Genomic DNA, 16346 nt, shown 5'->3' on the forward strand with positions numbered 1-16346 from the left:
GTCACTGCAATATTTTGTTCTTTTTGCCGCTTATACCATTCATTTAAAGCAATTTCTACTTTTACATGGGCACTCATACGATTACGTTTCTTATTCAAATTCAAGACTTGTCCCAGCTGCCGTATCTTTTGTTCTTCTCTAATGACCCGAGAGACTGTACTTATATTACAACCAAACTTTTCAGCCAACTCTGATTTCTTGGTTCCATTTTTGGCTTCTTCTAGTAACTCCAGCTTATCCTTTAATGTCATAGCGGAACGATTCATCGTAACGTTTTTTTCTGGATTCGCTTAAATGGACTTGTTTAAAATTTAAGTTCGTACATTTATAAAAATCTTCCTTGTAGACGTGCTTATTTCGTTTAATTGAGTGCTCAACAGAGATGCCAGAGGGTGGTTTTTGAAAATTTCCTACGCAACTTAAAAAAAATCCCTTTTTCCCATATGGGCAACAATGAATAAAAATCAAACAAAGAGAATAAAAAACAAGAGACGAAAATTTCTCTTCTACAAAAACTACAAATGTCAACCGTATAAATGTCGCATAATGCATGCAGATTTGGTATTACCGACGTTGCGGTCGAAGCGCTGTTTTGAAAATTGTTTATAAAGCCATCGGCAGTAATAATTTCAAATTGTCTGCCAAAAATTTTAATGGAATGAAAACATTTATAAAAAAGAACATTTGTTACTACAAAGTAGGTTCTAAATTCTATTTTCCTTACTTCCAAAAACCACTTTAAATAGATTTCAACTGTCATTTGCCATATAAAACCCTCTATTATATATAAAATTTTGTAAAGAAAAATTCCCGGGTATTCCCGCACTTAATTCCCGGGAAAGCGGGAACAAAAAAATAGCAAATTCCCGGGAAAAACCCTAATCACATCACATTTAACATAATTTTTGCATTAATAAAAGAATGGTGCTGAGTTACAAGTAGAAAGTTGCGTCTATCAGCCAGTGTTTTTATTCTCGATGGAGTCAGCGTGTCTGGAAAAATATCTGAAAAACTATCACTTTCTTCCATTTGGAAAGTCAAAAATTGTTCACCAATATACCTTTCACAATTTTAAGCGAAATAACTATGTTTTCAGCACATCATTATCGTTTTTATTTAAATAAATTATAACAAGCTAGTTGCGCTTGGTGTTTCACAAAATATAAAATGGCTCTTGTAACAATAGTGATGACAAAATACTTTCATGTACACTTCATAATTTTTGATACGCTTCCCCCATCACAGTTGGCGATTGTTGTAGTGTCACTTACGAGTCTGTGGTAGCGATGAAGATGAAATGGAACTTTGAAATATTGGCAGGGCTATATCACTTTTGATTTTTGACATATTTTGTCTTAATGGCATGAAAATAATCCGTACAATATAGAGTTCAAACACAAACGATTTCAATTCGGAAAATTTTAGAAAAGAACTGAATACTAATTGCTTACTTGACCAGCTGACAGTCATTTTTTGAGTGCAAAATAATGTGCCAGGCTATTTTCCGAAATAATTTCGCAAATATTTTTATACCCTTCACCACTTCTGTGGTACAGGGTATAATAAGTTTGTGCATTTGTATGTAACGCCAAGAGGGAAAAGTCTAATGCCGATCGTTTAGTATACCGATCGTCTTAGAATTAAATTCGATTCGATGAGTCGATTTAGCGTCGTCCGTTTGTTGTGTAAAGTACAGTTCGCAGTTTAAGTCCGATCCTCTTCAAATTTGTCACAGAATTTTACTTTAGCTCAAAAACAATTGCTATTGATTTTTAAAAAATCGGTTCAGATTTAGATATAGCTGCCATATATATTTATCATCGAACTGGTTATAATTGACGTATTCGTATATTCTTAAAATTTCGCATATCCAAATTTTTGGGGGTAAAATATGCAAAATATCAGCCAAATCGGTTCAGATTTAGATATAGCTCCCATATATATCTTTCAAAAAGCCTCAAAAGCCAGAGTTTTGCCCAGATTTGCTTCAAATTTTGCAAAAGGAGTACGAGTAATAGTATCGGTAAGTGTGCCAAATTTGGTTGAAATCGCTTCAGATTTAGATATAGCTCCCATATAGGGTTTCCATATGGATAATTTTCAAAAGAGAACTTTCGCTTTAAAAAAAAGAGAACATTTTAACCAAAAAAAAGTTTACAATAAAAAAAATCTTTATTAAATAATTAATAATTTTATTGATGTTAAAATTAAAATAATAATAGTTTCTAATGATAGAAACAACGAAATAAATATATAATAAAACAATAGAAAACAAAAGGAATCACATTTTCTTAAAAAATAAACAAAATAAATTGACGACGACAACGTATTGGCGTATTTACGTCGTACGTTCAATTACATCTATTTCTAATTTTTACGCCGTACGTCGAAACGTCGTAATTGTGTTCCGGCCTTTAATTTGTCAACAGATTTAAGCCAGTAAACAATTCGTGGCGAACAATTGTGGCGAATTCCTACTAAATAAATAAAATTCCATCAATCTAGGATTTTTTTTGAAATAGAGCACTGTTGACATAAAAATGCGGCACCAAAAAAGAGAGTGAACAAAAAGATACGAACACAAAAAGAGAACATGTTCTCTTTAAAAGAGATGTAATGGACAGCCTACTCCCATATATATCTTTCACCCGATTTACACTCATATGGCCACGGGGGCCACAGTCATAGTCCTATTTACGTGAAATTTGTTTTACTAACATTGAGTTTCGTTAGTCGATTTAATTTTTAACTGTAGAGAATTCGTAGAAGTGTAAAAAATTCCGTCAAATCGCTTCAGATTTAAATATATGTATATTCCGATTCAGAGCTTTATACACTAAAAAAACAGTGAACCCCTTTCCATTGCAAAATGAACTAAACTGTAGTAATATTGATCATGATTTAGCCCTTAAGATTTTTTTCAACTTGTCTAGTTTATAATTCTCTTAAATTTTAGTTCATCTATAACATTGTATTTTAGTTCATTTTTACAACACCATAAGATTTATATACCCCTACCAAGTTAAAAAGTCAGTATTATTTTGGTTTACTTGCTTATTTTTTTGGGAAACCCGATAATAAAAATTGGTTAACAGACTCTTTAAAATGTCGACGACTAAACTATTTTTAAATCAATCATTCCACAGTACAGAGAAATTAAATAATTAAAGGAACAACAAACCGTTTTACTATTATGAAATTTTTCATACAATAAAATTAAACTTTCTTTAAGCAAAAGTACTTCATTATAACAACTTATGATGAAAGTTCTTAATACAATGTTTTTGTGAATAAAAATTATGACCACGTGGAACAAGAAAGTAGTTTATTTTAACTCGCTTTTTGGACATTTTGACTTTTCCTTAGTTTTTTATTCATCGTAAGTATATTTTTCACATATCTTGCTGAAAAAAATGTAAGGAGTAATGAAAATTGTTAAAAATTAACATGTAATAAAATAAATTTTTTTAGTTCTTTAAATTTGCTTGTAACTTACCATATTTGGGGGCATTTTATTAAATGGTGTAAGGAATTCAACTTTTCTTAGATAAACGTAGCTCATAAAGTTTGTACCTGAAACAATTAGAGAAATAATGAATTAAGTAATATATTAACTCATAAAATTGTGTTGTTATCGATGTGAAGGACATAATACAATAAATATTCTTATTAAAAAAAGCCAAAGTTTTAATATAAAATTTACCAATTCTCTATTACATTGTACGCTGAGGTTAAAAAGTTATCGAAATTCATTTGGGGTTACTCTGAAATTAAATATTTATTTTTTACATTAAATAAAAAACATTAAATTGGTTTCCAAAAATATTTGATTGAAGTAATACTAAAATAAGGTATTAAAAACATGTAATTTTGATTATAAAAAGGTCATAAAAACGTAAATATTCTAGTGAAAAGAAAGCCAATTTTTAAAAGAAAACTTACCACTTCTCTATTAAATTATACGCTGAGGAGAAATATACAAATTTGCCCGACTCCATCTGGGGTTGCTCTTAAATTAAATATTTTTTACAACAAAGAAAAACATGAAACTGGTTAAAAAAATAACAATAATAATAATAATTAGTAAATAATAATATACATAAAGAATATTATTTTTTAAAAGAAAGCCACATTGAAAAAAGAACACTTACCTATTTATGGTTAAACTATACGCTGAGGTGTAACAAACAATTTTCCAAATTCATCTGGAGTTACTCTGAAATTGAATATTTATTTTTTACATTGAATAATAAAAATTAAATTAGATAAAACAATTTCAATATACTTTCCATTTCAGTTTTTTTTCTAAATATTGAACATTCTTAATAACTTTTTTCTAAGCTACCGATCATCATTTCGCCATCGTACACCTCATCACTAAAATATTAATAACTTTCATTTAAAAGTTTTAATAAACAAACACTAATATATGTCTCAAAAAACCAAAATATTCCATACCTTTATATTCCCTTGTTACATACTTGCTAAAAAGGTGCAACAGCCCACGCCAACGCCAACTATACAACTGAAGCATGCCAAACAAAACCAAGCAAAACCAAAACATTTCTACAACAACAAAAACACATGTGCCTTCATTGAAAACAACACCTCATCCAGACAAATAAACCATTCGCGAATAATAAACACACACACACACAAACCACTGAAAGAACAAAAATAAAAACAACCCCACGCTCAGATATACACAACATCCCCATCACTCGCTACCATTTCTCATCATTGCATTGCATGTTCTCACTCTCAAAAAATTCAATTAACATCATCTTTACATTAAACATATTCCACTTTGACGAGAAAGATCTCTGTACTATGCATTACTTCATCGCATCTGTCCACAATTTACTCTAAAAACAATACTCTTAAATGCATATCAGTATAAGAACGATGAAACGTTTAACGTAAAATTAGCAAAAACTTCATGAAATGATATCTACCCATTTTTCACGAAAATGCCTATAAATTTAATTACATGTGAACTAAAAATATTTCATTGAGAAATGTTGTACCAACTATTATTAACTATAGGAATTGCCAGTAAGAAATTGCTATCCGCTTTCAAGTTAAATTTTCGTAAAAAAATATTTTCTCATACAAAAACTCTTTATAGTAAATTACACTTATTATTTAGAAAGTATTTTACATTTCATAAGTAGTTTTATAGTATGACGAAAGAATTTTTAACTACCAGTTAAGAAAATTTCCATCGTATTTTGTAGGCTATGAACTAAACGATTGCTACTTAAAATTTGTAAAATTTCCTTTCGAGTAGTTAATTTTCGTTAAAGATACGAAAAATGAACTAAAATTCTGGAAAATTCTTGTAATAAATTATTGTAAAAATCTTCTTAAATTTACGAGACACTTTTTTTCTGTGTACAGTTCTCAATAAATTTGATTGATTTGAGATCGTACCAAAAATGTTGATTTACATTGTGGTGAAGGGTATCATATAGTCGGCCCTGCCCGGCTTTTCACTTTACTTGTTTTATAATTCATTTTCATGCGAAAACTTGAACTTAGTACTGGGATTATAGCTCATTCACATTATTCTCGAAAGTTGGAATCTAAATAAAGTGGATTTTGGAAGTGTTATGTGTATGATCTAAGAGGAAAAACTGAAAAAATCTGGCATCGCTGTAATGTAACTTAATTTTGATTGCAATCGCTAATCGATTAGTGAATTTTAATTCGACGGTGAAATTAATAATCGATTAATGGGATATGTTCCGATATTCCAAATTGCAAACCACAAAATTTTCGTTTGGCGATATTTTCTTTACACCAAAACATACAAATTTAAATTTTGGCAATACACAGAAAAAATTTCCGTAGTTAAACTAACGCGAAATTTAACTTATTTTTATTGGAAAAAAATTATTTGCTTGTAGTTTAATCTTATTATTTTTATCGAAATTTTCCACAGCTTAATGAAATCTTACTTTTTTTAAGTACCATTTTATGAACTAAACGTGAGTATAAAGTTCATTGACCGTACACATAAGTTCAATATGAACTAAAACAAATGAAAATTTTCGTACGATTCCCAAAAATAGTAAGAATGAACTACTGTATGGTTAAAATGGTCATGATTTGGCGCCAATGATTTTCTTCTTTACTTTTAGTATATTTTTTCTTCTATGAGATGGTGTAATTTCGTGAACTGCAGTTAAAAAGTACAACAGGGCATTAAAATTGCCTGGTTTTAACAACGCTTTGTGGAAATCTCAAAATGTGGAGTAAAATTTAGTTCAATTTTCGTGCGTGGTCGTTCATTCTTCTTATAAAACAGTTCCTTTTTTTCGGTGTATAGTTCTCTTTGATAAGAAGTTAAAATACAAATTAAATTTAAGTCCGATAGTATATCAATTTTTTCTTTATAATAAAACTAAATTCTTGCGATTTGCGATTCCGAATATTGGAACATGGGGAATATCTTTATTCCCTTAACATAATAGGTCTGTTCGCATACTTTTCTAGTAAAAACTAATCTGCAGAAACTTGCAAGAGAGTTAAGGATGAATTAAGGTGCGTTGGAAGAGTTGTTTTTTCAGTTTGAAGCTGTACAATCAAGCTGCTTCTTTCAAACAAAAAATTCAACTCTTCCTTCAACTCAACCTACATAGTTGAAATTACTTTTCTGTAATTACCACACCCAGAGAAGGAATATGATCATCTCAAACATGTTTCAAGAGCAAAATGTTATCATTTACAAAACGAAAAACAGCTGATTTTGGTTTCTCTAAGCGGTATCTAAACGAAAATCGGAACGAAAGTCAATGCGAACGAAGACGTAACGTAATCTCCATGGCTGAATAAGGAGATTGAATCACGATAACAAAAACAACAAATTTCAATATGTTGTTTACAATTTTAAGAAGTCAAAATCAGCTGATAAAAGAATCGTATGGCATTGGTAAAATTGGCAATTACTTATTCTTTCAATTGTCCTGAAAAAATAATTAAAATCCAGAGAAAAATAAAGGTTCAAATTTAATTGTGTCACCTATGAGTGATTGTGAAGTGGATAATTCATCCGAGGAACGCCGATATGAGACAAATAAGACTATAATACCCACCAAAGTTAAGAATGGAAGTCAGTCAAATGGATCTTCGCCATCTATTAACAAAAACAGTTTATGATGCAGTTTAAAAACTGATGTGCGTGGTATTTTGGGTCTGGAATATGTTATCAAGATACTCAAGTCATCTTTGAACAATTCTCCAGCTATGAATGCGCGAGTTTGTTTGAGATGCATTTGCTATGCAGTGTCATTTGGAGAGCTGCAATCACCATAAACATATGATTTTGACATCTTAAAATTTTGTCGAAATAAAAAAATTGTAATCATATGGGCCCATGATTTAACGTTCTTGTTCAGCCATGGTAATCTCTAAAATTGGGTTTCTCTAACTCGATTCGTTCGCATTTTGACGAACTGAAATTTCAAAACCACTCACTTGGTAAAGACCTTCCGTTTTGTGGAAAAATGCATTTATAAATAAGGAAAAACTTAATGATTGATAAATTGATTAAAGGTTTTAATATAAATATGTGATAAAAGTGATTTATATCTACAGTTTGTCAAGAAAGTGTTTTGACAATGGGATAAAAATTTATGTTTTGTTCCAAAATTAAATATAATGAAATTTTAAAAAAATATTTTATTATGTATTTTGCAAAGTATACATACGTACACAGAATTAAAAATTTAATAAAATATTTAATATTTCAATTATTTCTAGAAGTTGAAATAGTTGGCAATGTCAAAAGACTTTCTTGACATACTGTATATATTTTTTCTTTATAACCACCATAGAGACCGTCTAAGGGAAAGTCGAACACGAACTAACACATACATTTCGAATGAGACACTCATTAAAAGGAGAACTGAACTGTAATTATTGTAGAAATATGGAAATACAAATACTTATACGGGCTAATTTGTAAAAAAAAAAAACTACTGAGCTAGACCAAATATCAGAAGCGGGAAAAGTTTGCCCAAAGATAATTGAGAATAACAAGATTAAGCCTTGTGCTCTTATAAAGAGAAAACAAATGTCATGGTGTAGAGGGCTATGAGAAAAAAATTGTTTTATTTGTCAATTTTTTTCCAAGGCAGCTCTGCCAGGAATAAATTAAAGCAGCAATATTCACTTAAAACCATAATAAATATTCCCTTTAACATACACATACGTTTTATTTTAATTTTCTATAATCGTTTTGGTATTGCTTTTATGGGGTTTAATTCAGAAATTTATGGAAAACAAAAATGTTATGATATTTTCCGACGCAAACAGCAGTACATTTGAGAGACACGTCGACGCAAACTTTATGATATTTTGTTGGCAGAGTCCTCTGGTGCTTCAGTTTTGCTATGACAAGACTGCATCTTCTTCTCAATTATCTTTGGTTTGCCAAATGAACGCCGATGCCAGATTGAATTTTATGGAAAGTAATTTAATTTTTAAAATGTATGGGCCTTTTTCAGGAAATTGTAATAATTGAGATATGGTAATGCTAGCATTTGACAGTAACGTAAAGCGGACCTTAGACGGTCGGATATACACTACGACAGAGGTTCGCCTATTTGTATGTTCGCTCAAGTTTTACCCTCACACTGCACGAACAATTATGAAAACAACGTGAAGAAATGAGAAGAAGCATAAACACAAACAATAAAGATGGACGAAAAGTTAGGTGTAAAGCCATTTTTTAGTAAAAATTGAAGAAACAATAAAAATTCCAAGCTGAATTAGCGATCCGTCATTAATTTCATTGCAGAAATGCTTGTTTTAATTATGAAAATAAATTTGTTTTTGCTAATATTTGGCTAACATCTCCTTACACGTGAAGGTTTGTGCCTCCCAACCGGAGAAAAGCCACGGTAGCTTTGTACTCGTGCAAAAAGGCAATAGGGAAAAAGTGGGGACTAAAACCAAAAATTGTGCATTGGCTATACACTGCAGTAGTTAGACCTATAATGCTATATGGTGTTGTAGTCTGGTGGCCGGCACTTCAGAAACCGACTTGTTTAGATAAAGTTCAGCGTATGGCGAGCTTATGTATCTCAGGCGCATTTAGTAAGACAGGAACAGACTCCCTTAATGTCATGCTACATCTATTGCCTTTAGACATTTTGGCCAAACAGTCAGCTGCAACAACGGCTGTGCGGTTGCGCGAGCTATCGCTGTGGTCGGAAAAAATGTACGGTCATAGTTCGGTCCTCAAAGTAATGCCAGATGTGCCTACCGTAGTGGATTACACCCTGGCAAAACCACTTTTCGACAAAAAGTTTGAAACTCTAATTCCCAACAGTGAGGCGTGGTGTACACAGACCCCGGGGAATAAAAGATATATAGATTTCTATACTGATGGCTCCAAATTGAATGGACAAGTGGGGTTCGGAGTATATTCTAAAGATCTGGAAATTCGAATAGCGAAAAGATTACCTAATCACTGTAGTGTTTTTCAGGCTGAAATATTGGCAATAAGAGAGGTGGTGAATTGGCTGAGAAGTAATGTTCCAACAAATATTGGCATTAATATATACTCAGACAGTCAACCTGCAATAAAATCCTTGGACTCTGTGTTCCTTAACTCGAAAACGGCCATAGACTGCCGCAAATCTCTCAACGAGATGGCTGAGCAGTACAATATTCACCTAATATGGGTGCCTGGCCATAGGAACATACCGGGGAACTGCGAAGCAGATGTGTTAGCAAGGCTAGGAACTACCTTACATATTCCAGGGGAACTAGAATCTGTTGGTATGCCTCTGGCCACCTGCAAGCTCTTACTGCGTGAGAAGGCTGTTAGGATGGCAAATGTTCGATGGGAGAATTGCAAGGGTTGTAACGACACCAAGCAAATATGGCCCCATTTCAACTTAAACCGCACACTAGATATGCTAATGTTCTCGAGACGTCAGATATCACTCCTGATATCTGCTATAACGGGTCGCTGCCTGATAGGCGATTTTGCAAAAACTATTGGCGCGAAGTATAATGACTATTGTATGAGCTGTCATGATGCGGAGGAAAAAGAATCAATTAAACACCTCTTGTGTGAGTGTCCTGCATTTTGTGTAAAGCGCAAGCAACTTTTAGGAGCATATAGCTTCAGATTACTGGCGGATCTGGAAAACGTTAACTTAAGCAGTCTGCTAATGTTTTTGGAACAATCTGGTTGGTTCAACAAAGAAAAATAATCAAGAAGGTTCAGCGGTTAAAACTAGAAGTGCCCATATGCAATAGGTACTTTTAGTTAATGTGGTATCACAATGGACTGAATAGTCTAAGTGAGCCTGAATCTTAATCGGGCTGCCACTTTAACCTAACTTAACCTAACCGGAAAAAATCAAAGTTGTTTTGATTTTATGCCAACACGTCCCTGCAACTCGCGAACATGGCCTTATACTAGCGGATTTGTCGCCGCAACGTGTTGTGTCGCAGGGTTTATCCGACCGTATAAGGTGCCTTAAAGCCATGCGAACGAACGAAAGGAAGTTAGATAAACCCAAATCTAGACGAAAGTGAGTGAGTGACTACCAGAGAGTATTAAGATAACAAGAGGACGCACATTTCTCTTCTACAAAAACAACAAATGTCAACCGTATAGATGTCGTACAATACCTGCAGCTTGGCATTACCGACGTTGCGGTCAAAGCGCTGTTTTGATAAATTCTTTATAGAGTCATCGGCAGTTATAATTTCAAATTGTCTGCCAAAAAATTTAACGGAATGAAAACATTTATAAAAAATAACATTTGTTACTACAAAGTAGGTTCTAATTCCCATTTTTCTTAAGGCCGACAGAGAACTGAACCGGGTGACGCCGACGCAAACTGTATGATATTTGAGAGAAGCGGCGAAAAAACTGCATGACATTAGATAAATTTCCTCATGACTGCCACCTACTGATGCAGTTTCGCTTGACAGTTTCGTTCTCTTGTTATATTAATACTCTCTGTGACTACTATTCGTTCGCAATTGTTTTCGTTCGGATATCAGAAATAGGCTGTAAATATTAATAAAGTACCTCCCTTTTAACTTATTTACACACATAGAAAAATGTTTGTATGAACTAGAGGTGTGCACGTGACATGAAATTGTCGTGACTCACGCGTGAGTCGCGCTCATGGCAACGTCGTGATCGTGATTAACAAACCAAAATGTCGTGCGTGAGCGTGAGTCACGAAAATATTATCTCCGTGAGTGTGCGTGAGTAAAGGTTTACGCTCACGAAAATAATCCCGCTCACCAACATAAAACGCTTAAGAGTTAAATTAATTTACAATTTTAGTGACACCTGGGATGTTAAGAGTGAAATAACGCTCCCGATTTTAATAATGCTCATGTTTTCAGAGACGTCGTTAAGGTAAATTTGTTCGTGAGTCACGACATTTTTCGTGAGTCACGATATTTTTCGTGAGTTACGACATTTTCGTGCGTGAGTACTGATGCAGTTTCGCTTGACAGTTTCGTTCTCTTGTTATATTAATACTCTCTGTGACTACTATTCGTTCGCAATTGCTTTCGTTCGGATATCAGAAATAGGCTGTAAATATTAATAAAGTACCTCTCTTTTAACTTATTTACACACATAGAAAAATGTTTGTATGAACTAGAGGTGTGCACGTGACACGAAATTGTCGTGACTCACGCGTGAGTCGCGCTCATGGCAACGGCGTGATCGTGATTAACAAAACAAAATGTCGTGCGTGAGCGTGAGTCACGAAAATATTATCTCCGTGAGTGTGCGTGAGTAAAGGTTTACGCTCACGAAAATAATCCCGCTCACCAACATAAAACGCTTAAGAGTTAAATTAATTTACAATTTTAGTGACACCTGGGATGTTAAGAGTGAAATAACGCTCCCGATTTTAATAATGCTCATGTTTTCAGAGACGTCGTTAAGGTAAATTTGTTCGTGAGTCACGACATTTTTCGTGAGTCACGATATTTTTCGTGAGTTACGACATTTTCGTGCGTGAGTACAAATTTTCTTTTCGTGAGTGTGCGTGAGTCCTACCAAACAATATCGTGCGTGAGTAAGATTTTTCATTCGTGAGTGTGCGTGAGAGTGAGTAAAATATTACTCACGTGCACACCTCTAATATAAACCACACTGTAAACATTTCACGAATGAGTCCTCTCTGAATAATTTTTACGTTCAAAACGATTGTGGAAAAGCGAATATGGGAGTTATTTATGCGTCCCCAGTATAAAGTAGATGTGTATTAAAATGCTTCTTTGGATTAAAGGCCGGTATTAAGTTAGTATTATATCTATAAAGGCCAGTATTAAGTTGGCATTATCACGCTAAATGGTCCATTTATCAAGGTTACTTTCAAAATTCATTTAATCGAACATAAACATTTTCAATTTTAGCATTGGATCATTCAACAAGAAGATATAATTTTATACTGTTTTTGGAACTTGGTACCAACCTTAAAACAGTAATTTTTCACGGTTATTTTTCTTTTGTAACTCATAAGAAAATAAACCAAGTTATAATACAATTTTCCAAAAATGTTATAATGCGGCTAAACTCGAACTTGATACTCGCCTTAACTCATAAAAGTGTCGCAGCAAAAAAATTGGGAGTTTTTTCCACAAACATTTTATTAAGAGCATCCCGGGATCCTTCAAAAATGTTTTCCACTTCCAATGAAGCTCTTTTGGACCAGTCTTATAAAATATGCTATTTGGCTGTTTAAAGTGAAAATTTAAATTTTGGACAATTATATGTCGCTAACAAGAATAGAAAATGTCGCAAACAAGAATAGAAAATCATCAAAAAAAAAAAAAAATAATAATAATAAAAACTAAAATTAAAATTTCACCTCTGCTGACTTTTGAACCTGTGCGTATTGAATATCGAAATCTACTAAAAGTGGATTTGAAATCCCTTTTTAATAAGCAAAATGACAAAATGATGAGTGTAATGTGAATGAGGTATAATAGAATTTTCAATTTTTTTATTGAGTTTAAATGGAAAATATATATTTCTACAAAAATATAAGTCGAAAATAACAAAATAAAAAAGATGTACAACAAGCTTTTGATATTTGATATTTGATAAAAAAATTGCCGCTGGTGAGATTTGAACCTGTGTTCTTTATTTTTCATTCATGATAATGAAAAACATCTCGAGAAGTAGTTAGAATGTTATGATATCACGAACATTTGAATTGACGTTTCGACCCTTCGTGTTTAATGGCGTGCTAAAGCGCTTTGCACACTCAGCCACAACATAACCGGGTTCCAACCCCTGGGGGGACCGAAAAATTTTTTCAAATTGTAAAAATTAGATAATTAGAATATAAAGTGTAATATTAAAGTTTTTATAACAATAAAAAAGTGAAATTGATGAAAACATTTTTTTGTCGTATTTTTAAATTTCTTCATCAATTGAACTTCTTGGACTTTGTTACATCAGGTTTAGGGGTCCATGACAAATATTTGTGTTAGTCACATTTAAGTTGAGTTAATTTATAATTGTATTCGGTTCAGCAGCAAATATCAGCAAACTACAGCATGTCTGCTGTTCCAAAATAAGAGGTTGTTTGCTGTTTTATAAAAAACAGCTAAAACAGCTGTTTTTGTCTGCTGAAAAATAGCAGTCAGTGTTTGCTATTAAGATTAGCAATTTTTCTATGAGTGTAGAAATTTAATTGCTGAAAATTTAATTAATATTAACCGCAGAGCAGGTGGTTTGCGAATTGCCATTTAAATCTTATCCAAGCTATATGAAAATCGCCCCTAGTCTCAGTGTTACCGTTGTGCGACTTTAGTCGCATTTTGCAACCTTTCTTAGGTCATGCGACTTTTTTAAAATATGCAAAATGTGCGACTTTAGTCGCACGCAAGGAAAGTGCTTCACGTTGAAGCAATTTTTATAAATGAGAATTCATCGCCGTGCGCCTTATGCGCTTTACAGACTATCAGTTATTCCGGACGACAGTGCTCGTGTCGAACATATCCCATATATTTTGCACATTATAAATTAAGTCCGAAGGCATATTTGATACTGCTGAATGTTTATGGGATCGATAACACATTTACCGATTATTTAGTCATCGCCGACAAGTCGTATCGATGCGACACACTGAAAGATTCTTTACAAACACCGGCATTCCGTCAGGAATAACTGATACCCTGCCAGCATTTCAAAGTTCCATTTCATCCTCATCGCTACCACAGACTCGTAAATGTCACCACAACCATCGCGAACTGTGATGGGGGAAGCATATCAAAAAGTACAAAATGTACATGGAAGTATTTTGCCATCACTACTGTTAGAAGAGCCATTTTATTTTTTGTGAAATGCCAAGCGCAACCAGCTTGTTATATTTTATTTAAATAAAAACGAAAATAAAGTTCTGAAAACATAGATATTACGATTAAAATTGTGAAAGGTATATGGTGAACAATTTTCGACTTTCCAAATAGAATAAAGTGATCGTTTCTCAAATATTTTTCCAGGCACGCTGTCTCCATCGAAAATAAACAAACTGGCTGATAGACGCTGCAATATGTAACTTGCTACTTAAAACTCAACATCATTCTTTTATTAATGCAAAAAATTATGTTAAATGTGATAAGATAAACCGAAAAATGTTATATTTACAAGAAATTATAAATGTTTAATCAAATCAATAAACATCTACACAATCGTGTTTTACTTGACCACAATCATTCTTCTCCAATTACCTTAAAATGCACTTTTTCTGATAGTTTGCAGGGGTTCTTATTGGCGTCCTTCGAAATTGATCTAAATAGGCACCTAATAATTGCACTGATGAGAAACTTTTTCGTAGTAACTTGGCGTGGTACAACTTCTCAATAGTGACGGCGCTTTTCCGACGAGTTTTTGATGTCGTATATGATTGTTTTCGACGTAGTGGGGATTCTTTGAAGCGCCCCCAAATTCAAAAAATGTTGGCAGGGTAGTCTGTAAAGCGCATTACGAGGGCGGTTCGGAAACTTCTTAGCCTATCAATGAAAGAGAATAGTTAGCTTTTCAAAAATATTTTTATTTTTCAATATAATCTCCTGAAACTGCAATATACTTTGTCCAACGCTTTTCTAGCAAGTCAATCCCTTGATTAAAATAGTTTTCCTCAAGGTCTTCAAAATTGTGGTTTACAATTGTAATTGCATCTTCATTTGAGGTAAAACGCTTGTCAGCAAGGATTTTTTTAGATTTGGCAACAAGTAAAAGTCACTGGGAGCTAAATCAGGAGAATAAGGTGGGTGGTCAAGCAACTCGTACTTTAATTCTTTGATTTTAGCCATTGTTAAAACAACCTTGTGCGCTGGTGCGTTGTCCTGATGAAAAATTATTTTTTTTTGTGTTGTAAGCCAGGACGTTTTCTCGAATTTGTACATTTAATTGATCCAAAAGGTTGCAATAGTACTCTGAAGTTATTGTTTTACCCTTTTGCAGATAGTCAATCAATAAAATACCTTTGAAGTCCCAAAAACCGTTGCCATAACCTTACCAGCCGATTGAATTGTTTTTTCCTTCTTTAGGGCACTTCCTCCAGCTTCAGTCCCTTGTTTGGATTGTTCTTTTGTCTCTGGAGTATAGTGGTGAATCCATGTCTCATCAATAGTTATGAATCGACGCTTAAAATCCATTTTATTTCGCTTATAACGATCCAAACAAGCTTGAAAAATGTTCATTCTTATGCGTTTTTGATCGACTGTTAATAAATGCGGTACCCATCTTGCAGAAAGCTTTTTCATCTGTAGTTCTTCATGCAAAATTAAATGGACTCGATCATTTGAGATGCCCATGATATTAGCAATTTCACGCACTTTTATTCGTTGATAATTTAATACCATATCATGCATTTTGGCTACAATTTCTGTTGTTGTTGCTGTTTTTGGACGTCCACTACGTGGTTCATCTTCAATGCTTGTACGACCACGTTTAAGTTCAGCAACCCAATTTTTTACTGTTGCATATGAAGGAGCACTTTCACTTAGGTTAGGTTAGGTTAGGCGGCAGCCCGATGTATCAGGCTCACATAGACTATTCAGTCCATTGTGATACCACATTGGTGAACTTCTCTCTTATCACTGAGTGCTGCCCGATTCCATGTTAAGCTCAATGAGAAGGGACCTCCTTTTTATAGCCGAGTCCGAACGGCGTTCCACATTGCAGTGAAACCACTTAGAGCTTTGAAATGTCACCAGCATTACTGAGGTGGGATAATCCACCGCTGAAAAACTTTTTGGTGTTCGGTCGAAGCAGGAATCGAACCCACGACCTTGTGTATGCAAGGCGGGCATGCTAACCATTGCACCACGGTGGC

The 16346-nt window shown here is 33.5% G+C and overlaps 1 long non-coding RNA gene across 1 annotated transcript; it reads left to right on the forward strand.

The window, feature by feature from the left end:
• Positions 1-14174: 14174 nt before the first annotated feature.
• On the forward strand, positions 14175-14718 carry LOC142241645 (uncharacterized). The gene is made up of 2 exons (XR_012723741.1): positions 14175-14441; positions 14509-14718. It is a non-coding gene; the product is annotated as an uncharacterized LOC142241645 (long non-coding RNA).
• Positions 14719-16346: the final 1628 nt, after the last annotated feature.

Source organism: Haematobia irritans, chromosome 1 (genome assembly GCF_050003625.1).
Source record: "Haematobia irritans isolate KBUSLIRL chromosome 1, ASM5000362v1, whole genome shotgun sequence".
In the NCBI taxonomy this organism is placed as follows: Eukaryota; Metazoa; Arthropoda; class Insecta; order Diptera; family Muscidae; genus Haematobia; species Haematobia irritans.